The 25,312-nt window shown below is 41.5% G+C and overlaps 1 protein-coding gene across 2 annotated transcripts in view; it reads right to left on the reverse strand.

The window, feature by feature from the left end:
* Positions 1 to 24,606, reverse strand: part of KCNJ6 (potassium inwardly rectifying channel subfamily J member 6) — a 162,416-nt gene extending 137,810 nt beyond the window's left edge. The window contains exon 1 of one of the 2 annotated variants that reach the window (XM_065862062.2): positions 24,210 to 24,606. The gene's annotated coding sequence lies outside the window, so the exon portion shown is untranslated. The remainder of the gene's footprint in view (positions 1 to 24,209) is intronic. The other variant, XM_065862058.2, reaches the window with a different exon arrangement.
* Between the last annotated feature and the right edge of the window lie 706 nt (positions 24,607 to 25,312).

The raw sequence follows: 25,312 nt of genomic DNA on the forward strand, positions 1-25,312 counted from the left end.
TGTTGCTGATGCAGAATAAGACACTGAAAACGGCTGCATAATATGTATGTGTATGTCTTTGGGGAAGGTGAGGAGAGCAGCTGTTGCTTTTATAGGATGTAGAAGTGTTTTAAAAATAATTTTTATGACAGTGTCTGAATATGAGTGACCACTACTCGAAATTAAAACCTAAAGTAAAACTTACACAAAAAGGTATCTTCTGATAATCGTATACAATTTACCTAACAGACATATTGAAGTATTTTTTATGTGTGACATATAATACATTTTCAAAGCGCAGACTTAATCTGGCACTTCATCTATTGCCCTTCCTGTCAGTTGCTTTCACTCTGATTCCATAATGTTTGCTTTCCATATATAATACACTGCTCTTTTATTGCTGACAAAGGACAGTGGTTCTTAAGAAAGGACTTTTTTTCTTCTCTTTATTTGAAAATATTACAGAGGAATTCTAGATAGAAAGAAAGAACTTTTCTTACTGTGTTAAGCCTCAACAATTAGCAAGTAATTCTATTGCAGTAAATTCTACAGTGTGAAATTGTTGTACGTGAAAAATAGACATCTACCTGCGCTGTTAGGTTCTAAGTTGCCTGTGGTAATCGCTTATTACAATACATTGTAATAAGGCATGGGAGACTCAAGGACAGAAAACAGGCTGGAAGTGTTTTCCTCAACCCATGCCGAATTTTCCACATTGTCAATGGACTTCAAAAAATTTCCATGATCTTTGGGGATATGGTTCTTTCCTCTCCAAATATACAAAGTCAGACACTAGTTGTTGAATGAGATAAGAAGTCACAGAAGCTGAGCTCTGATAATTCGCAGAGCTAATCAGGTCATATTCTAACATCTAAGCAGAAAATGAAGAATCTTAATTGGAAACACATGCTGGGCTTGGCATCATCTGCATTTCCATTATAATGCACATTTGATGGAAGCAGCACACAACAAGGGTTCAACGTCCTACAAGAACAAAACATGCTGCCTTTTTAAAAACAGAAAAAAATCTTAGTCATCATCTGGACTTATTAAATTTGCTTTAACCCAGTTAGATTTCTGAAAACTCAATGATTTTGCAATATTTGTGCCACAGAGGTGCACTGCTTACTTTTTAACTGAGGAGGCAGGAGGATGATCTGTTTAGAAGAACATGGTGGCATTCCCTTCCCTCGAATTGCTCCAAGGAGTAAGAAATCAATCAGAGCAGTGAAATTCTGAATCTTGCAGTTTGCTGTGCTGGCGGAATCCTGTGAGACTTCAACTTACTGAGGCTGTTTTTTCTCTCTTGTAGCTCTGTATCTCATATTATTGCTGTCTCTTCTAGATGGACACTGGTGATGAACTCATTCAACTTTATGAAGCATGCATATTAGAACTGCACCATGACCTTTGTCATGAAAAGACACACATGGATTGATTTCCTTTTGAAGAATGCTGTGTGGATGACCTGTTCTACTGCCAGAATCTGAACTGTTATTTCCAGGACTTGCTTGAGCATCTTTTCATATCTCTGTGCTGAGCTGTGCTATCACCTCTTCACATGGGCAGATAGATCATACACATACCTAGCAACTGACTGCCACAAAAAAGATGACTATTTCAAATTCATTTACAGTGAAGCTATTGAATTTACTGTCCCTTTGAATTTATATACACTAATCCATGAATATACAGACATAGCTCTGCATGTGCTCACGCACACAAGCATGTGAGCACAAACATGCGTACTGTCTGCACACAGTTTAATTTGCATTTTCAGTTTTACTACAATTATTTTCCTTGTTATGCTTGCCAGTGATTTTAATGGACTCTTTTCTTCTCTCGTTACATATTCCTGAATTCCCTTCATGGCAAGTGAATAGAAAGGACAATATATGGAGAAAGAATTTGAGGAAAATCCTTCTCTCCAGACAACCATGTACATTTCTGGTGCATGCTGAAATTAAGAAAATATTTTACTCTTGAGTAGGGTACCTCCAGTATGTTTGCAAGGGATCCTATGCTGGCAGAACCGGAGGGTAATATAAGAGTGATTCACAGTGATAACTGGTGAGGAAAATTTGCTATTTACAGTGAAACAAAGCCTTCCACAGACTTTTGACTACATAACCTTTAATACTGAAAAACAGTTAATAACAGCTTCTTGTAGATTCGCAATGCTGAAGCAGAGGCATGGGACTGCATATATAATGGAACTGGGAAGCTTTCATCATTTTCAGAACTGACAAAATTAGTAGATATTTAAATATTTCATCTTGGCTTATTATAAGCTGGCATTTCTCTGTACGTACTAATAACTGAATGTATTGTGGCTTAAAAAAGCTTCAGTGCAGCCTACCTGAAGGTGCCTACAGCAAGCTACGAAATACTGGAGTGGAAGGCAGATTGTTTTTGTACAAAGGGCACATGCCTTGGATATGGACTAGTAGGTCGTACAGGTTAGAAGAAGTGCTAACACATTTTTCTTTTAAGCCTGTGTTTTACACTGGGATTAAGCTGTCCTGGAAGTCTCTGTCATACGTTGTCTATATGGAATTATTTGACAATTTGATTCCAGTTGTCTAATTAATCAGAGTTTAGTTAGTACCATAACTATCTCTGATGCAGAGTAGGAAGGTGCGTGTAATGAGAAACAACAGCGGGAATGTAAAGCTAGACAAATATAAGCACAAATGTTTACTAATGTTTGCATAATAACCTGTGGGTCCAGCTACCAAATATGACATAGGTTCACCATTTCTTAAGCTCTTATTACAAGACCCGGACATAGCATGGAAAAATACGTTTTGGCCAAAGACAAGTTACTATTCTAGCATTATGTAGTATGGTCTGCTTTTTACAGCAGTTAGTACAAATTAACTAATGGTGACCCCTGTTTTTAGAAACAACAGAAGAATCTATCTATAAGTCATGTTCTTCCCTTGGTTTACAGGTTCTGTCCCACAAAAAGTAGAATTTTAGTTAAAGGCTTAACAGACCAGGGAATAAAGCACTGGCTGCTATTAATGAATGGGGTTTGACTGCACAAATTCATGGGAAACATGGGACTTGTGTCATCAGATGTCCTAGGGACTTTGATCCTTTCTGCCAATAGTTAAGCATCTTTCTATAGATCCACATTCAACCCAGAAGGCAGAGGGAGTCCAAATAAATTACTTAAGTTGCCTTTGAATCACCTGCTTTTAATGAGAGTGTCTAAAATGCTTAATGCAATGACAGTCCTCTCTTCATTACATAGCAGTCCCCTTTGTGTCCCTGGGTGACACACTGTCATTTTTTCAAATAGTTAATCACCTCTTTTGTTAAGTAAAGACATATTTTTACATTTCTATCCATTGAATGTCAAGTTATTTGGTTTGATATTGAATTATCTATTGGAATGGTCTCCAACTTCTGGGGGCTTGAAATAATGTAGTTATTCATTTAAATTTTGGATAAATTTAGATCCAAGTCACGTGAAATCATGCAGTAATCTAAAAATATATACTGCAGATCTTTTTCTATGATTCCCAAAGAGCCATAAACAGCATATACACATATATGCTATATCTAGTATAGTTTTCTAGATTTCTTAAGATAATCTTAAGTTTTGTTATCTGTGTTCAGTAGTTATTCTCCATCCTACACATGTCCAGTGAAACCTGAAAAAGAGTTAGTTACAGCATATCCTTATACCAGGACCATTTCACTTCAAGTTCATTCCATAAAGCACAATGTTGCCTGAAAACCTCAGGAGTGGAATAGGCAGATAATTCACAAATGATTCATGAGGCTACATTGAATGTATTTCCCCAAACTGTTTCTTAGGAACTGTTTTACAACACCATTCTCCGTTTAAAATATCTACTCCTTCCAAACATAGACGGCCATGTCTGCTGGCAAGACCTACTGTACTTGAGAAAGGATAAGCACCAGGAACTCCTTAATTTTATCAACAACTTGATCTGTCCCTCTATTAACAGGTCTCTTCAAGAGGATGCACCAAATAATATTGCAGTGGAATTTTCTGTGCAACTATGTTTGCAGAAGGTGAAGAAATGTTAGGTGTCAATGGTGGAATTAATTTCACCTACTCTTTCCTTCTTGAATGATGATGCCATTTCTGCTCCTTCTGTAGTCAATGAAAGCAAAGACAAGCAGGCAACAAGCAGGCACTTCCAGAGATCATTTTATCCCAATGAAAACAAGATTTGAGATAAGAAATATTGATTTCCTCTTTGTTGATTCACTGCAGAGAGGGCAGTCCAACTTACTCCAAATGCCTATGTTTTCGACAGTTAGCATGACTGAAATGGCTGATTGTTATTAAGATATACTGGAAATTATGACAATTTTTCACGATTGCATTATGCATTCTTGATGAACATTAGCACAGAGCAGCTGTGTTCTCCTTTCTGGAATCAAAGAGCAATAGTTGGCATAATACAAATCAAGGTGCTGCTTAGATCTCCTCTGTCCTCAAAGGCTCTGTCTATACAAGTAAGTAAAAAATGTGCATGAATGTTGTGGCCACTGAGACTCATTTGTCTGTAATTCTGAACTGCTAGAGTGCCCACGAGCATAGTTTCGGCCTAGGTCAACTGGCAGTCTCCCACTCTCAAATATCATTTGGGAGTTAGTATGGGTCAAAGCCCACTCCTGACCAGCAATTTGGGCGTTTTGGGGACTGGGAGAGTTTGGTGCAACTGCCTCTGTGTCAAAGGACAGTCCCAGGCATTAATTTATGATCACAGTGGGTTACTTTGCTGTGTTCCCCTTCTTATCTTTATGAGACTTTTAGCTTTAGTAAACCCTTTCTGTTGGGCTTTATCACAGCAACTCTACATGTCCTATAGGCAATAGCGGGTCAGGTGATGTTCAGACTCCAAGTCACAGAAAACTGTTTTTAGTGTATTACAGATATCCTATTGGTTCTAGCAGACTAGCACTATTACACCTATGTGATTGAAAACTGAGTTAATTTAAAATTCTTCTAAACTTTCTATTTCACTCAGCTTTTTATTTGATGGGGAAAAATAAAATGTCTACAGTGCTGGCTACATAAGGGGTCATTTAGTTGAAAGGTGTTGATTTATTTCTCAGCTTCACTGAAAAACACTTTTAAGAGGTAATGTTTGAAAAAACATGGTCTTTCTGTCTACAAACATTATGGTAAAAACCATTCAAATGCTCAAAGTTTGTTGAAACACTGTTCCATCTAGCTTTTCCCCTTCTTTCTTGAGTCATGATTCTCTTCGCTAGTTACTAAGTATATCTCCCATGTTACTGCTGTAACACCCACCCATAGGACTTACATTATATAGCACCGTCTAGTATTTTATTGTGTCATCTTACAACTTAGAGTGTAGACTGCAGAAGAAATAAGCTGCAGATTTTTTACTTTTGGTTTCATTCTTTTTCTTTCCTAATGACAATTAACTGAAACAGAGGAAAAGTTATGTCTGATATCTAACCAAGTGTATAGTATTTCTACTTCTTTTTATTATATCAGTGATGCATTCCTAATTTACTCTTGACTGATGGGTAGATCATTTTTACGTCTGTTTTTTTTTTCATTTTTTCCCTAGAAGACATCACATATAGCTCCTAACAAAAGAACTGTTAACTATAAGAAATAATTTTTCTTATTCCACTTATCAAGGCTGGAATTAATAGTACTCATTCTTCAAATGATTTTTTGCCGATGATTGCCATTTTCACTTTAAAATCATATATCTAATGTCAGAAGTATTCAATGTTTTATGTAAAATTATGTACTTACGTTAGATATCCAGGTGAAACATATGAGACACTAGTGATGTCTGTTTATTCTGCTTTACTGATGAAGTTTGAATTCAAAAAGACACTAAGAAGTTAAACTGCAAAGATAACCCTGCAAATGTCCTTCCTTCTGCAGTGGAAGTTAAACAAGTGTCATAGATGTCATGGATTTTACATCTATTTTTCATCAAAGCTTATGGTGTAATAAAGATACATGCTAGACTCTGTAAGGATTGGGGAATACTATATTAGAACAAGAGGAGTGGAAGAGAAGGCTGCCAAAACACAGATTACAAAGCAACAAAGTCTTAGGCTCAAAGGTTATTCAGAATTGTATTGTGTAAGTAAAGGAAGCAGATCTATTGCCCAGCTGCTCCGAAGATGCCAACACTTGTTTTAATCTTGCCAGGGGGCTAGATGCCAGTGACAAAAATTAACATAGCATAACATCTGTTTTTTTGTGATTGCCACCCAAAAATGAGAAAGGAACATTTAGTTGCTTCAATATGCATGACCAAAAAGGACCTAGATTATTTAGCATCCTCTTTATCAGAATATGCCTTTGTGCACTGATGCTTTTCCCAACCTGTTGTCCTATGCAGCCTACATGTTGTATGGACTTCAAGAAAATGACATTTTAGGACTGGTGTCGAGGCTCCTCCCCAGTCATAGCTGTTTGTGGGGTCCCAAGTCCAGAGTGACACAGTCAGTGTTCTGGAACCTTTCTTGATGAAGGCCTCCTCTCACCTCCTCCTCTGCCAAATGTTTTGGTGAGGCAGCCAAGCATGTTTAATCTTTTCTCAACATCCGCTCACAGGGCAGGATGCGTCTGGCAGACAAAGCCAGTCTGTTGTAATTTACAGGCAACATGATAAAACAGCTGTCCTACATTTCTGAAGTGCTGAACACCTTGAAGAAACATTTGGCTAAAAGCAACGTAAAACAGCTTTGAAGCCATTTAAAGCAGAGGCTCTGTGATAGCAAAGCATAAGAAAGAATGTAAAAAGTCATCAGGCATGATCAAATCCAACTGTTAGATGCCTGCTATCAGGAGTGGGATGCACTGCTTTTCTTGTGCCTTACTCCCTAGAGTAAGAGACAATAAGATGTTTCAGGATGGAGTATGCAAGATCTAACATGCTTGGGAAAGGTAGATTGTTATTTGTAGCCAATTATTCTTGTTATAGGTGAATAGCCTGTGTTGCTATTAAATTAGAATCTGTTTTTTCAGACCTTTACTTTGCCAAGATACTTTTGAATGCTAATCTTATAGTCTAAAATACTTGCATACTTTATAAGTGCAGTTAATTCCATCATTCAGAGCATCAATTCATTGTAACTGAACACTACAGACCCAACTTGACACATCCTTCCATACTGGTAGTGAACCACTGATAACTGTTCTCTGGCACGCTTTTACAACTAGTTTTGTAACCATGACTAGGTAACTACTTCTAGACCAAGTTTCACTGTGTTCTTATTAAAATACTGTGGCAGATGGTGTAATGTCTTAATAAAATCAAAATATATAACCTTCTCAGCTTTTTCCTTGCCTGTGTTGATCTACTGTGGAATTAAATTAGACTGGCTTGATGCAATGTGCTGTTGATAAAACCATTTTGGCAGCTCTCAGCATATATTTTCTGGAGCCTAAAGCAGTTTCTATTTTTTAAAGAGTTTAACTTAAGGTGAGTGGTCCATAATTCACCAGCTTCTCTTCCTTTTTCTGCCAAGCATCCTTCTTGTTAGAGACAGGCACCACACTTGCTCTTTCCAACCTGCTAGAATTTCCCTCATTCTCTACGAATTCTCAGGTAGTTTTAATGTTATCTCAGACAGTCATTTAATGTATTCTTCAGGTTTAATTGATTTGAAAACGTATAGCTTTATTTACATTGTAGCCTGTACCTTCCCAATTATAGGGTAAGATCTTCCTTCTTGGTTTGAACAGTAATTGTCTCTTGATCACCACAGGTCTTTCTAGTGAAAGCTGATGCAAAAAACACATAAAATACTCTGTCCTACTGAGTATCATCTGTAGCTTTCCTTCCTGTTGAGAAGCAGGCCAAGAGTCTGCCAGCGCTTCCTCTTCCTACTAATCTATAATACTTACATATTAATTTCTTGCTATCACTGACGCCTCTTGCTAGCTGAATTTAGTTTCTTGGCTTCCAGAGTTAGCCCATTTCCTTCAGCAATTATCTTCAATGCTATGACATAGTTTGTGTATGTGTCCTTCTTGTAAGGTCAATGTGAAATTCACGAGTTAGATCAGCTGATCCCTTGCTATATTTCTTACCCTTCTTCTGGATTCCTCTGTGTGTGGGAGTGTGTGTGTGTGGGCGTGTGCTCTTTCTCTGAAGGACAGATTTCCTCATTTGCTGTACTTTTCTACAAAAATCCCTCAAGTCCCTATGATCGACAGCTCTCGCAATCTGGGTGATTCTTCTAATTACCCACAAAAGAATTCATCTCCTGGTTCTTCTAGGTCAGTGATCTATTTTAAATCCCCAATGTATTAGCACCTTGTTGCTTTCCTCTTCTGTCATTATCTGGATGCTTGCATCTAGTCCTTTCCTACACATAATCCGTTTGGATAGGCACCGAACAAACCTACTGTGTCAGCCACCTTTTGAAGCCTCTGTTGCACCAGATAACTTGTATCTTGATCATCTAGTAACAGGTCTGTACTAATGCAAGAAAAACAGAAAAGGGAAATAATCGGACTTATTAAATGGATTGACTCACTCATTCACTTCATCCTTAATGATGTTTTCATTAATAGCCCTATGCACACCTTTGATTTTAGGTCTTTGTCAAAATCACTAGTGTTTACAAATACCTAGAATCATAGAATTCTTTAGGTTAGAAAAGATCCTTAAGATCATCTAGCCCAAGCATTAACCTAACGCTAACCACTAAACTATGTCTTTAAGCACCCTATCTGCACACCTTTGAGACAACTTCAGGAATGGTGACTCAACACCTTCCCTTGGCAGCCTGTTCCAGTGCTTTACAGCCCTTTCAGGGAAGATTTTTTTTTTTTTTTTCCTGAAAGATTCTATAATCCTTCCCTTCAACAGCAGTTAAAATATTCCTCCAAGAGGAAGTTTATAAGCAAAGGTGGTCTTTCTCTTTGTCAGGAGGTGGCACTCCTCTTATCACTAGCTTATGGAACACCATTTTGTGGTCACAGACGCCACACTCCATCCCAGTAATATCATGTGAGCAGGAAGGCCTTAAGCCTAGTACTTATCTCTTCATGAACTTGACCCTTTGCTGTAAGAACTGGCCAAGACCATGTTCCTGATGGTTACATTCCCTGTGTTCCCTTGAGTCCTTTGCTGCAGATCTTTGAGCTTCCTAATTAATTTTATTTGTTCATTCAAGGTAGTATCAGTGCCTGGAGTAAGAAGTGCATTTAGTGGTACAAGTAAGTCTGAGTAACTTTTCAGTTAGTTCAGACTCAGGCTGCTTGGCAGTAACACATCCTCTGAATTCTTGAGTTCTTTCGTAACAGATTTGGAATAGATTTTTTTCTGCCTACCAGGACAATGTGTCTACTCCTGATCACAGGAGATGATTACTCAGGAGCTGGAAACTGTCTGTCTCTGAAGACAGATGTAGACAACTTTATCCCTCCTCTTCCTCCTATTCTGCTACTGGTACTGTTGCAAAACCTATACAGTCATCTACTGTCTCTGTCTTTGGAGGCTTCCTGTGTTAAAATGTTTATGATTGTTGTTTCATGTGATGGACCAATCTCAGAGCTTTCCTTCATAAGTCTTATGAAATTCTACTACAAGTGGCATGTCCAGTGCTGAATATCTTCCCCCTCTTGACCTTTAAGAAAAGGGAAATACAGCCTTTGCAAATGTAGTTCATGGCTTAGGATGAAGCATTGACCTCTGTCACTGTCCTTATTGATGCAGGTTGACAAATAATTGAGAGGAGATACTTCTTGTGGAGTTGCCTGTGTTCAGTGCCCTCTGTTATGTACACTGTGATACTTGTTAACACCTTATATTTAGAACTCTCTCCTGAAACTTGTATTTGATAGCTTTTGAGAGCTGCCGGGCTAGTGGCCTACTGACCTGTTGGCCTAGATGAATTCTGCTGCTTTGTTGTAAGGGAGACACTGAATACTGTGATGAATTAAGGGTGGGATAGTTGTTGCACTGAATTGCTAACCTACATTCTGAAAATTGTATAGCAGTGTTAGCATGAGGGTGTGCTTCTGTCTGAAGAAGTCCTGACTCTTGATAGGACTAATTCTCCAGGGAGTGGTACCACACTGAACTTCTGAATCTGAAAGTAGCTCAACCAGAGTTCTGCCTCTGTACTGTATTTTGTGGCATGCTTTATAAGCACAGAACAGAGCTTAAGGCATTACACACATCTTGAATGGTGGGATTTTAATAAGTAATCAGTGTCACTATTCATGATATTTGACCTTTATATTTTCTTTAATCTCTGTTCAGGTACATTGGAAGAAATTCACACCCTTGCTGAAACTCCTCTGAAGTGTAAGCAAGTTTAAAAAGGTAATGTGTTTTCTTGGAATCTGCGGTTAAAACATCATTCTCTGCTCTCTCCATCCCATCACTATTCTCTTGTTCATTGTAATTTTACTATATTTTATTAACAGCAGATGTGATTCTCCAATCCATCATGCCCTGTATGTGCAAATGTTGCACATACAGATATTGCACCTTGAGTCCTACTGAGAAGGAGGATTTACTTTACCTCACGTTAATACCATTGTGCTGTTTTGGAGACCCGCTGTAGTGTTTCTGCATGCTGTTCACACTCTTGCAAAGTTGACATGAAATTTTCCTATCCTGATTTTCATAAGTATATACATTACTCCCTGGAGTTTATGGCAGGGAAGAATGATGCTTATGGCACTTGAACATTGTTACTTTGTAATGGGAACTGGTCAACTGAGAGTTTGTACCTATCTCCAAATCAATAGCTGAATGTGGCTGTGCTGTGCTGAGCTTGGCTCTTAAGCTGGGTTTGCATCCAGCTTTTGCACATGGCTGGTTATATAATACTGCAGCAGCATGGAAAGACAAGAATTACTTGATGACGAAAGTGACAGTGGAACAGAGCACTGAATTTTATTATAAAGGTGAACAGCTTCAGTTTGTGACAGCTAAGAGAATGAAGTTCTTTAACAGGGACTATGAATTAGAGGATAATTGCACCATACAAAATGTCCATCTCTCCATGTATGTAATAAAGTGCTGTAGCCCATGGATTTAATTCAGTTATCTGACAAAAAACATGCATAATTGTGCACTTAGTACTAGATTCCTGTGGCCCCAGTTTGATGTGAATAGTTGATCATTTGCAATAGTTGACCATGGCATTATTCTGTCATTCAGAAATCCCCAAGTGGACATAACTGTGGAGACCATGCTGGAAGCTTTTGGAATATGTTGTTGCCCATCCACGGCACTAGACTGAAGCCTCTATGAGCCAGGCAATATAGTACAGAGCAGCTATATGGTCTGTGCCAACAAAGAATCTGACTGAGACTGAGAAAACACAATTTCATCTGCAGGTCAGCCTCCCATGCTCAGGAACTATCTCTGTAGGGATACAATTTCTGGCTGCTATAGGATTGTTGTATTCGGCAATTCTCTGAGGTTCTGTCCTCCGGTATATGGTCCATGCCATAACACAGCAGTGAGATTGCATGGCATGTAAAGCAGCAGTTACTTTGGCCTGCATCTCTTTCCATCATATATTCTTTTTATGGCACTGCCAATAATGTAGACCTGTAAGATGCTGCGTGCTGCATCTACTGTACAGACGCTGAGCTTGAAATGTTCTTTCTGTGGGAGTTGCTAGAGGCAGGAGAGCATCACTTGGAGATACTACTTAAAAGTTCAAAGTGCTAGTAATTAGAAGAAACCATTATTTGACTTAAATCTGAATGTGTGTCATCTGAACACTCAGAGTCTTTGATGAGTCTGAGAGAGAATAAACACAGCCCTGCAACACCCTGCTTTCTCAGCCATTGTTCTGCTGGCTTTGCTTCCTAAACTGAAACTCTCGCCCCCCCTTTTTTTTTTCAGGACTGTATTATTTGATCTTGTCCCATTTCCTGTAGAAGGGGTACAGGTCAATAAGGGCTATAATTGCTTTTTGTTAAGAAAATGGAGTACTCTGTCTGCCTGTGGTTAGTGCTCTGAAGTGTTTCTTAGCACTTCCTAGCCCTTCACCCCTGCATGCTCTTGGGGACAAAATATGTAACATTCCAGTGGGGAAATGAAAACCATTTCAGTATAAGTGAGAGTATGTACTAGAAAATGGAGTTTACTCCCTTCTAATCTGGGCAAATCAGAATTTGCCTGCTCCTCACAACAGGATAATTGGTCCACTTTTCAATATACTGTTGTACTCCTGAGCTTTCTCATTAATATACAATGAGGAAAAGAAACACCTTCAGGAGGAATGTGGGAAGTCCCTCCAAGTGTGGAGGGTAACCATGGCACATTTTCAGAAGCCCAGTGGGGCTTGACAAACTGAATGAAGAAAAAAATGCTGTTTTCTACATATATAAGAAGCAGGAGAAGGAACAAGGGGAAAATAAGTGAGGGAAAGATCAGCCACTTGAGAGGGAGTAAATAATGAGTGGGTAGTTTATTTCAGTACCTGAAACAGCTGTGGTGGCCTAGGGTACAGTCTAGAGACACTTGTATTCATGAAACTAAGAAAAAGCTGGAGAAACAGTTTGATAAAAAGCAAAGCAGGGCAGAGATATATTTGTTTTAGAATTCCTTGTAATGCTCTTGCTGTGCTTTTATTATTGGACTGAAATGGCAGTAGTTATTACTGTAACAGTGTAAGTCAATCAGAAATTTGACTGTCTTGGAAAAAACCTGATTATATGATAGTTAATGCAGTTAATTCACATTTTCAATTATTATCCCACAAGGATATGTCTATGAGGAAGATACCAGTTGGAGCCAGTGCTAATGGACAGTGACTTGGACAACAGGACTGAGGGCATCTTAGCCAGTCTCCAGATGACACCAAACTGGAACAATCAGTTGATGCAGGGATGTTACTCAGGATAGGGATGTTACTCAGCAGGATCTAGACAAGCAAGAGGAATGGACTATCAAGAAACTCATGAAGTGGAATGAGGACAAATGCAAAGTCCTGTACCTGGGGAAGAGCAAGCCATGGATCAATATATGCTGGGAACCAAATTGCTGGGTAGCAACACTGCAGGATAGGACCCATGAGTTCTACAGACAGCAAGTTGCATGTGAATTTGCTGTGTACCCTTACAGCAATGAAAGCTGAGATGCATTAGTAACAAATTAGCAAGCAGGTTAATGGAAGGGATTGTTCCCTTCTGCTTGGCACTGGTGATGTTTCACTAGAGACCCACAGAGATCTCTTCTAACCTATTTTTTCCATAATTCTGTTAAATGATTGCATAATTCTTCTATTCAGTAGTGTTGATTAGGTTTTGTTCTGAGTTCATTAGAGGTCCATGATAGGGGTTAAGTTAGAGTAATAATTATCCATATGCTGAACAAGAAGTCTTCTCACGTGGACAAAAATCTGAATGTTGGTAGCACATATAAGATTAGGTCCTTGATTATTGTCACAGAGGAAATATTCACAGGCAATATAAAGGTAAAATATTTTATTTTCCAGTCAGTTGTATAAACATTTTTATGTGGTGGGGGGAAGCTTTTTAATTTTTTTTCTTTAGCTTTTATTTCTAATAGTTCTAATTTTGACCTCTGTGCTAATCATTAATACATGTTTATCTAGCTGCATCAGAACTAAACTGTTCTCCTCCTCTTTGCCTCCCACATTGGTGTGTAGGATTAAGTAGAAGTGCTAATTCTAGGTTACTGAACATGGCTTTGATGATTACAGTTATAACTGAAGAGTAAGGTTTGAGGTTTGGCTTTTTTGTTGTTATTTTTGTTTTGTGTTGTTTTTTGTTTGTTTGTTTGGTTTGTTTGTTTGTTTTGGTATTTTTTTTCTGTTGGCACAGTTTTACCAATGCAGCTCAAGTGACTACAAAACCGACTCATAAAATTCAGTCTTTAGACTGTGACTATGCTGAACTGTGGAATATATCCTTTGAGTCTGAAGCCTTGTTTTCACAAACAAAATGAAGATTTCCTATCATGTCAGTTGCCAGTTTTTGCTCTCGCCTTTCCCAATTGCACAGCCCAGCTCCTTAGTTTGTCTTTGTCTAGAATCATACGGAGTAGCCCTGCCTGTACAATAGCTCCAATTTCACTCGGAATTTTAATGGGCCTACTGTTCAAGAAAATAATTATTCATTAGGCTTGATCTAACATTTGTTTACTACTGAAAAGGTCCCCTTTACAATTCAACACAATTATGAACCATGATATCTCTCTCAGGAATAATAGAGTTTCCCCTCTCTCAGCTTCTCATGGATCATAGTGATCTGTATAAACACCTTTTTGCTTTGCTTTTCAGCTGACAGAAGGGTTAGACTTATCGCCATAATCTGATACGGGTCTGAATCTGCACTACTTGTTTATGGAATACTTACTTAAGGGAAAGTAGCAAAAGCATAAATCTGACTTTATTCTGAATTTTAAAAAAGAATTATGATATTTCATTGGTTGGTGTGAGGAAATATAACATGACAATTTTTATGCTTCTCATTTGACCATTTCAGCTGTGCTCACCTTGACCAATGTTGACCAACATTCCATGCAAGTTGCAACAGCTATTATTTTAAAAATAATCTAGTCTGAAATATAGACTGCCAAACCCATGCTTTGTCCCTAAAGCATGCTGATCTTTACTAAAGATCATGCAGAAATACTCAGGGTCTAACTCCTGGTAATTTTTGGGTTATTACACTGCCATATCTGTTGAAAATGTGCTGTGTTTACTCCCAGGGAGCTGCAAAACTCCCATAGGAGTACCATGTGCTTGTACGGAGGAAAAATGTGAGGAACTGCATTTTAAAATCACCATAAAGGAAAAGGATTAGGAATACTGGCAGACATTTCTAGAATATGTTAGTTGATTGCTTTCCCGCTGTCTGCTGGCTGCACATTAGAGTTATGTAGCACAAATATGAAAAAAGTTTAGGCTGGATTATACAAAGATTTCTAATTACAGTTTTAAGTAATGAAGTCATTGTGAGATCTGTGTCAGATCTCTCTCTCCTTTATACTAACCTATTTAAAATAAATTTACATTTAAGGTCTGATATGAAACCTATTGAAGTTAATGGAAAGACTTTAATGCTCTTTGACTGAAATGCATATATAAGATCACATATTTTCTGTGATTCTATTTCTGTAACAGCTTTGCAGAATTTACTATTCTTATACATTTCCAACAAGGCTTCCTCCAGTTTATTTTGTTATCATTATTTTCCCTCATGATAATATCATACAATTTTTCTCTTCTGCATCTCTAAAGGCCTACGGGAGTTTCCTACCAGCCCATAGCTTAATTCTCTTCTAAGATGTGAGTTGTGTGTGACTCCCCAAACCCACCAGTATGGCTTCTGAATGCAGTTGTAATTAAAAACAAAACAACAAACAAACCATGAGTTCTATTCTTTGCAAATGGTCCAAGAGAGAACCTCTTCCTAATTATTTTTTTTTCTTGTACTCTTTTTAATTGTTTGACTTCATACAATATTTCAGGCTAAATTCTGGTTGAAGATATATTGACTTCATATCTGCTATTGTTACCTCTTATATCATGAAAGAGTAAATCTATTTCCTGCAGCAAACACTGCCGGAATGCAGTGTGACAATAACAGACTTTTGCTGTTTATACAGTGGGTACTATTTCTTTTCTGGGTAGCAGTTTAGAGTACCTTTGTAATTAGTTTCTATATATCCAGAAGGCAAAAGCCTTGGTAGTGTTAAGTGAGTGTGTTAACTGCTGTAGCTTCTTGTGAAATTAATTTATGAGCCCTGTGATTTGGTAAGAACTGGATTCGAATTAAAACTATAAATTTGCTAGTTGCGAGGAGCAGAGAGAAGTGAAATGGTGATCTGCAACATGCAGATGTTGCAAACAGGCCTACATTTTCAATGAGCCATCCCAGAACTGTGGAATGGATGGGTGGGATGGAATATGGGAGTGTTTGTGATCCACTTCTAGGGGTTTTTTTCCTTTCCCTTTTTTGTCTGTCTTTATCCCTTCTCTTTTGAGCCTTTCTCCTTCCCACTTCTCCTAGATTTTGACCTCCTAAATTTTTACATAGCTTTTCAATCTCTGACAAGCAATGAGAAACTCAGACCCAGAATCTGGCACTGGGATGCAGCAGAAGTTTGTGGTCGCTTCTTAAAACTTTAAGTCCGGTTATAGTGAAAAAAGTAATGGTAATGAATGTTTGAAGAACAGTTACATGAGAGCTGTGTTCTCACATAGTGCACAGCTCTCACAAGTGCAAAGTCAACACTTACCAACAACTACCACAAAATCATATTATAAAGATCCTACATGCAGTTATAGTCATCATCCCCAGAATACTGCAGATAGTGATGGAATATTTTCTTAATAAGTAAGATCTGTTTGCTTGTTTCACTTTCTGATTTTAATAGTAACTTGGGTATATTTCTGGGAAGTAGATTAATCTTACTCTGTTTGTAATCCTGAAAGACTTCTGATGCATTTCATGTTTTAATGTAATTATGCCTAATAGATAGAACACAGCTGCTTCATAAAGATTGTTCATATCCCTGCTGGATACTTGGCTGAGATAAACATATATCTAGCTTATTTAACATTATTAACTACCTGAAGTATTAGAATTCCTATACAGCAATTCACAACAGCCAAGTATAGCAAGACTACTGGAGAGACGCTGCATTTTTTGTGAGACATTTGCATGCATTTGTGGGACAGCCCCAGTTTGATGTACACACCACACTGGGTAGCACTAATGGTCAGCAGTCCAATAGTCTCCTTTCTCCTCCTCCCCTATAAAAATGATGCTGGATGAAGATTTGATAATCCCTAGTTCCCATTCAGTAAAGAATTAAATGAGGCATTTTATTTATTTCCCATCTAACTCATATGCTTTCCTGCATTTGTGCCAGAGAAAGCCAGCAGCATATGGAGGAGGGTACCACACTGGGGCTGTACCAAGGCAGTCAGTTTCCCGTACCTCCCTTTCAGCTCAGCCTCCTTCCCTTTCTGCATTGACACAGAGGCCACGATTCAGAGCCCATTGCTGTTAATGACAGCCTTGATATCCTTAAACAGCCACTGGTTTTAATTACCAAAAAAGGTTTCCTTTCGTTTCCTTGCATAGCTATGTTCTCCCTGCTCCTGCTGTCGGTTTCAGCTCTGACAGTCTAAAGCCACCTCTGAGACCAGGAAGCACCGAGCTACTTCATGCTGCACCTCGAGAGTGTCAGAAACAATGGGAGAACAAAATATGTTCGAGTTCTACGTAATATTGAGACTTCTGTAAGGCATCTAGCAAGACAGTGATGCAGGACCATGAAAATGAAGAAGTTTAGTGGGTATCGTTCTGTATGGGAGCTCTGAAGACAGGGATTCATCCCACCTTCTGCAACTGTAGATTGCGACACTAATTTAATTACTTGAGATGCATCCCATGAAACTTGGGGTACCAAATGTGACATCTTTAGAGGCCTATTGAGATCTTTGGTAGATTAAGGTTGCTTTTTAGAGTTGCCCAGCTCCTTCCACTGATTCTACAGAGGGGCCAGAGAGGCTCTACTTCCAAAACAGGCATTGCCTATTGACACTTCTCCTGTGAAAATCTGGACTGAGGAAAATCAACAGGGCATTACCTCTCCATGTCCAGACAGGTATTGAACTGGAAGAAAAAACTTCTTAATTACAATCATTTAGCATAAATGTTTCTTTTCAAGAATGGGCAATTGATCTGACAAGCTGATAGAAACTGCAGACTGTGAGTGTCAACAGGAGACAGGGGGAGAAGGAGCACGAAGGTAGGAAATGACATTATTTTCTCATTCTTCAAATCAATACTTTGAGAAATAATTTGGTAATTTCCCATTTTTCTAATGAATCCTTGCTCTTGATGATGATAAATACTAAATTATACGATAATTTCTCCTTTACTTTCACTGACAAAGTTGTCTGTATTGACAAGACACAGTGAGATTATTTTTTTAAATGAGAAACAAAAAGCAGAGGATTTCCTGCAATGCTGCAAAGCACTCTGAGCTGGTGAACCTAATGCTTATGATAAAGCACTGCAGAACACAGTTGATTAGAGCACTGAATTAACTATGCTCTTGTGTGCTCTTTCTCTCACCATCTTGTTCGTTCTCTCAGCCTTCTATTTCACCCTTCCAATCTGAACATTATAGTTTTCTTGTCCAGAAGTTTTTTTGAGAATTCAGCACAAATGTCAGCACTTGGCTTTTATGAGAAAACAAGCCCCAGCACTCGGCTCCAGCAAGTTCCAGCAAAGCCTGCACATGGTGGCTTCTTCAGGTCAGGGTCCAACAGTCTATGTAGATGAAATGAATGTGGAATAATACAGAACAGCTGTATAAACCTATGAGCTGTTTTGTTTATTTGCCTATGAAATGCCGTCAGTGCTGCGATAGTAGCAATCAGACCTAGAACTTCTCTTTCTAAAGGCACAGTTGAACTTAAAGACCCAGCATAGTCTCATCAGGGGGTATGAAGTGAAATAAAAGTCAAGGTTAAGGCTTTTTCTGTTTCTGCAGGCCTGTTGTGGGATATAGAACCATATCCAAGCTTGTGTTACAGCACCTCTCCCCACCCATACTGTCTCCAACCACTGCCTTTAGCTGTGGGACCCATGGCACTGCCTCAAGGCCAAACAGCAAAGACGACATTTACATTTGTGCTAGCATCCTGAAATGTCTGTGTTAGGATGATTCAGATAGCTCCTCTGGTTGGGAAGCTTTTCTGCTTGGAAGGCTCGGATGTCCACACACACGTCAAAGACTGAAGCTGAACTCCCTCAGTATGAACCACTCACTATGCACACAACAAAAAGGGTAGGTCGTTGGCAGTAAAGATTAATGACAGACTCTCTGGCTTAAATATTTGAATGAGCCTTCACTGCCTGCACTAACATAGACAGTGCTGTTAATGCAAATGCTTTAAGAAACTTAAATATCTGTGGAGTCAAAACGTGCTCCTGTGAATTGCAAGCTATGCACAAAAATGTTAAGAGTTTTCTGACTGCAAGGTTAGTTTTGCCCTTGGATATACTATGTTATTTTCCTGCTGAAGTGAGACAAGAAAATAAATGCTACTTGGAAGTTAATAATATCAAACTGAAGAATGGTGGATATCATGAATGTGCACTTCTGGCCATATACTTGCATTCATTTTGAAGCCTGGTAGAATGAGCCTTTTATTTTCTAATACTAAGGTGATACATAATACTGTAATAAAGCAATGTGTCTTCTGAGGGCTTTTCTGATCTTATTGTCACTTAGATCTACAATAATAGTATGATCCCTATTCTTGTGGATACTTATACCAGAAATACCATGCTGTACCTCGCACCCAGATACCATTAATGACTGATCTGAAGCTGTAACTGGCAAATAGCAGCAGGGAATCAATAGGGTGTCACATTTTAATTACTTTTTTTTTTTTTTAATTCAAAATTCTACTGACTAATATTCCAGACCACACATCTGTTACAGGTTCTTCTCAGTTATTTCAAAGTTTCTTCTGCAATCTCTGGTATGACTTGGCACTTCTGCAGTCAGGACTGTGTACAGTCCTACCACCCATGCAGAATCTTCATTGATTTTACTGAGCATTGTGTAACTCTGAAGGTTCCATTTGCATGAACTGCAAAAGAGATAGAAATTGCATATCTTTTAAGAACTTTAAAATTTACTCTTTTTTTTTTTTTTTGTCCTGTCTCTGAAGACAGGATGTTCTGCTGGCCATATGTAAAAGCTCAAGAATAGAGTGCATGCTACTAACTAGCAAAAAATCCATTTTCATAAGCCTATAAAATATAAACAAGATGCGTTTCTTTAGTTGTCTAATTCCCTTGGCCCTCAATGAGAGTCTACAAGGCAGACCATGGGTGATCAGTTAAATCACGACGGTGCTCTAAACCTTCTTATGGACATGATTCATATCTGCAGCACAGTGCCTTTGCAGCTGCCATACCAACATATACAACTGAAAAATTCCAGTCTCTGCACATGACTTTTGACCACAGATGTTTTCCTCCTCCAGCTCCTGCATGGCCAGGATTGCTCACATCCACCTCCTGCAGTACGCTGAGGTGGAGTGGCCTGGTGTGGGTTGGCCTTTTGACAAAGACTCCACAACACTGTCATGAGGCTCTGCCAGAATGCTTCAAGGTTCCATGACAGCCAGCGTCCTTGGGTATAGTTAAAAATTGCAGCGCTGTGTGAAAAAGTGGAGTTATTAACCTCCTATTGTTCAGTACTTCTATTCATAACTAATCTATAATAAAACTACATTTCCAATATCAATAGCATTCTAGTAAAGCATCTAATGCACAGTTTTTGGGGAAAGAAACCTCAATCCAAACCAACCAACCAACCAAAAAAACAGAACAAAACAAAATATATTCCAGGAATTCACTACCAAGCAGGAACAAAAATAAAACTTATTTTGTTTGGTTTACTGTTCACTAAATTTAGCATTCATTTTTTAAGAAGCATTGATCTCTTTCTGCGTAATCAATATTTAAATATTTATACTTATTATACTAGGAGTAATGTAGTCTAGTATCAAACTGTCTCTACCAGTAAAAATTATGTACCACATAAATGTAAAAAGCACATTAACCTAAACTATATCTCTTTTTAAAAACTGCCAGTCTTTAATTGTCCCAATTAAAAAGCAACATTCTGCAGCAACCAGATGATGAAAACACTGAACAGAGCTTCCAAGCTTTTAATAACAGTGAGAATAAAAGAAATAATAAACCAGAAATGTGTTCTGTAGCATGCTTCAACAACTCCGACTTAAGACACAGTTTAATTTATTTGAGAGAATACTAATATGATTTTTTTTACTTCTTACTTTTATAGAAGCATATAAATAACTCCTGACTAAAAATCTATTTGTATATTTGAAAATACCATGAGAAGATCATGACAAACCCAGTAAGCTTACATCAAGAGTGTCAAAAGTTCCTGATATTTTATAAGTGAAAGTAAGAATAACACAGAGCTTAACCTGTGAAATGTTTGAATAAATCCCTTGTGATGGATATTTTATGAAAATAGAAATTAAATTCTTTTTTCTTGCATAGTTTGAAGGAGGAAATTTGTCTTCCTTCCAAAATACCATGTTTCAATAAAATGAATATAAAACAAGGCTACAAATACATGCTTATGAAAAACAAATAAGTATTTTCTGCTGTGAAATTATGTATCTTGGAAAGCTTATATTGAATGTAGTGTAAATGCACTGGCAGAAATTCCACAAAGAATTCTGTCTTTTACTAAACTGATTAAGGCTGTGGGATTTTCTATTTATGTTCCTATAACTTTTTTCTTGTGTTGCTTACAGCGCAAAATCATTTTGTAATTATCTGATAAAATTATTCTGACACTGAAGGAGTTACATAACAAAATCAATAGCTTGAAGTATTATGAATGATCTGGTAACTGCCCTGAAGATCTATATTCTATTACTTCTCCTCATTTTCCCACAAGAAAGTAATGAGTTCCCAGACCACACTTACCGGTCCAGTCCTTTATTTCCATACTCCCTATGAGACAGGTCTGAAAATGTAGAGGCTCATCATTAAGAAATTCAGGTCTCCGTTTCCATGAAGGCTTAACTCATTAGTTCACTTGGTTTGTCAAGAAGTGTAGTTAGGGCAAAATGTGGATCTATAGTTAAAAAGACTTTACTTCAACTTGTTATTCTTAGAGATTAATTTGCTTGAGGTGCCTGCATAAGTACAAAGGCTGACTAACTCCCATGTACGAACAGGACTCATCTATGTAGTTGTCTCTTCTAGGCTAGGATTTACTTGAAACAGACAATTCATAACAAAGAAAGAATGCAGGCAAAGAAAGAACCAAGTAGCTGGTGTGATTTGACAGCCTGATTATAGTTAGAGCATAACCTCAAGAGATTGGGGATTTGGATTCAAAACTAACGATCCTACATGTATCTACAGTTTACTGTCTACCAGGACCAAGGCAAGATTAAATAAATCTTGTTTGCTTAATGAAAAAGAACATCCTGACATAGTGAACATCACAAAAGTAACTAATACATCTCTGTCTTCCCCAGTGCACATTATTCAACATGCTGTTCTATTTTCTAGAATATTTTTTCATAGTCTGAAGAAATAATTGCATATGTAACTACTAGCATGAGATATGTATAGGAAAATGGAGCCAATAGTTTACAAGCTATGAGTGCAATAAGTATCTCTTGGCTTTTGGTGAATTATCACTAACTTGGATACTTCTTTTCTCTCATTTTGTGTACTTCTTTAAACTGGTCACCAAAAGTCTGAGAAGAACAGTTCTTAACCAGGAGGTGTTTTTCTGATTAGTTGATCATGTCTGTCTGATTGGCAGAAACTCCACCTGTGTAATTGTGCACCTCAGCAGTGGGATAGCTCCCTAATCTAAGAGTGCAATTTCTTCAAGTGCCATTTATCCCAGTGCAATTTCTCAATAAGTTTTCTGAAGGAAAACAAGTCAACAACACACATTTGTCACAATTTCTGCAGGACTCATTTTATGGATGTTGTGTGTGTGAATGATCCTGCTGGGGAACCAGTTAGCCATAACAAGTTACCGAGAACCACTGCAGCAGAGTCATAAGAAACAACCTCGAGCAACTTCGTGTAAAAGATGCCATTTGTTAACGTGTTTGCTCTCAGCTCCTGCATGCACTTGGCTCAGCAAAGTTTAGTGGTCCTAGGTGAGACTTCCTCCGTCTCCTGGTACCCGGTTGGGAGCGGCACTGCGCTCCGAGACTGGCTCCAGCAGAGAAAGGCTGCGGTTTCTGGAGAGGGGACACCGGCGGGAGTTCCCTCGTCCTCCCAGCGCAGGAGCCCGATCCACAGCCCCCGCCGGCTCCCTGCCCACGCTCCCCCGCGCTGCCCGGGTGCTGCCGCCGTCGCTCCCACCGCTGTCCGCGGTGCTGAAGCGAGGCCGTCAGCCGGCGGCAAAGTGCCCTGCGGTGCGCGGAGCGGGGGAGAGGGCGGCGGGGGAGCAAGGCTGGCACGGCAATAAGCAGCGATTCGGAGCTCGCACCGAAGCAGCTTCGCCCTCCCGCCGCGGTCGGAGAAGAGGCTTCGGGCACGGCGACTCGGGGGCACCTGGCTCCCTGCAACCGCGGCTCTCTGAGCCGTGTGTGGCAGCCCCTTCCCCGCTACGGTTCTCTGGCCCTTCGCCGCCCCCTTTCACCACGAGAAGAAAGTTTGGTCTGTGGTATCTTTCCCCCCACCTTTGGTACTGGACCTGGCCGGGAAGGGGAGGCGGCGGGGGCCGGGGGAGGGGAAGGGGGGAGTAATCTCCTATTTATTTATTTATTTAGCTCTTTCCTCCCTCAGGTCGCCATGGTGATACCGAGCTCGCTCTCCCTCCGATCAAGAGGAGACGAGTACCCCTTCGTGAGCATCCCCCTTCCCCTCCGCTCCCGCTGCCTCTCTCTCCCGGCGAAGGCTCTCCCCTCCCTGCCTGCCCCGCGGGGTCGGGGCTGCGACGCCCCCTCAACCTGGCTAGGGCTCCTCTCAGCCCGGCCCCGGCTGCCCTCAACGCTACCCCGTCTCCCCTCAGCGCTACCTCGGCTCCCCTCAGTCTCGTCCCGGCTGACCTCAGCGCTGCCCACCTCGGACCAACGCGACCCAAAGTCCCCGCAGCGCGGCCGTCCCCTGCTGCCCTTCCAGAGGAGGAATGAGGCTGGAGCAGCCAAAACAGTAGCCCGCTCCCCCCGCCCGCCGCCGCTTTGAAGTTCTTCCCGGCTTCGGCGCTGCAGCTGGAGCGCCGCTTGGGAGGGGGCGGCCGGGTGGGACGTCCGTGGTCTCCCCCGCCCGCGGGTGCCCACTGTCGAACCCAGAGGCGAGTGAGGGCCTCGGCGCGGCGGCAGAGCTCTGCTCGACGGCGCGGGGCCGAGGCTCCCACTCAGGAGGCTCCCGCGACGGCAGGTGAAAAAGGGGCCTCTCGGTGCCGGCCCAGCCCCTTGCCGTCTCCTGCCTCCACAGCGGTACCCCCGCTGTCACCTCGCCGCTTGCCCAGCGGAAAGCGGCCGAGGCTGCTCGCCCCCCGGTTACATAAGTAACGCACCCCGGCACTGCCGCTGTGGCTGCCGCGGGGCTTGAGGAAGGGCGTTTCTGGGGGGCGCTAGGGAAACGCGGCGGCAACAAGCCGTAAGGGCACACGCAACAAAACCCAAGCCCCGATCCAACACCTCCTCCGCCTTCCTTCAGGTAACCGTCCCCGCCTTACCTGGCGGCGGCACGCTGCTCTCACTCCATGTCGGCTCCCCGTAGGACGGGGCAGGGCTGCGCTGCCCGGCTCTGCACCGGCCCCGGCTCCGAGCCGGTGGGTGCGTGCGAGTGTGTGCGCGCCGCTCACTGTCACACGGCCCCGTGGATGCTGTCGGCCGTCTCCATTCCCCACGCTGCTCGCCCACCTCCCGCGACGCTCCGCCGCCTCGCAGACGGGCACTCCGTCGCAGCAGCACCCGTCGCCTGCGAGGCTCCACTCCGACCCTCTTCTCGCCGCTCGCAGCGAGAGCGGGGGGCGACCGGACGGCCGCGGCGGCGCCGCGCGTGTCTGCGTGTGTGTGTGTATGGAAACGGGGGTGGCGGCGCGGCGCGCAGCGCGGCGGGCGGGCGGGGGAGGCACGGGCCCGCGGAAGCAGCTGCGGGCGGGCCCAGGGGCTGCGGCCGGCGCCGGGGGGCTGCGCTAGCCCGGCCGGCGCGGCGGCGGCGGGTCCGAGCGCGGCTGCCGGCAGCGCCACCTGCGGGCAGCAGGGGGCGGCGGGGGCGGTGCGCCTCTTCCACGGGGGGCGGCCCTGCCCGCTGCCTGCACCGCCCCGCCAGGCCCCGCTGCCGCTGGGGACGCCCAGGTGGGGAGTGAGGCGGAGCATGGGTGTGACGGTGGGGAGTGGGAGAGCTCCGCCGCCTCCCGTGGGGCTGGGTGACACGGTGGGCGTGGGGGGGGACGAGGCTCTGGCTGTGTCCCCCCCGGGAGACAGAGTACCAGCTCCGGCAGCCTCTGGCCCGCCGGCTGCTTCGGGACCGTCCCACCTTACCCAGGTGCGTCCTCCCCGTCAGGGGGTCCGAAGGAACCTTAGGTGTAGCCGGGTGACGGGTGGAGGCCTGGCTTTCTGTTCCGCAGGACTTCTCTGGTCCGTGGTAAGGGCTGATCTTGCACTGCGAACCTCCTTCAGGGCACTTCGCAGCATCTTTACCCACCTTCCTCCTGATTTGGTCTGTGGGAAAGCAGTGTCTTTGACGCTACTTTACCACTGTCAGGTTTGGTTGAAGCTGGCCAACAGATAGCACATTCCTGGGCAGAAAGGGTAGCTGCCAGGCAAACAGACA

The sequence above is a fragment of the Patagioenas fasciata genome, chromosome 1 (assembly GCF_037038585.1).
Source record: "Patagioenas fasciata isolate bPatFas1 chromosome 1, bPatFas1.hap1, whole genome shotgun sequence".
Lineage (NCBI taxonomy): Eukaryota > Metazoa > Chordata > Aves > Columbiformes > Columbidae > Patagioenas > Patagioenas fasciata.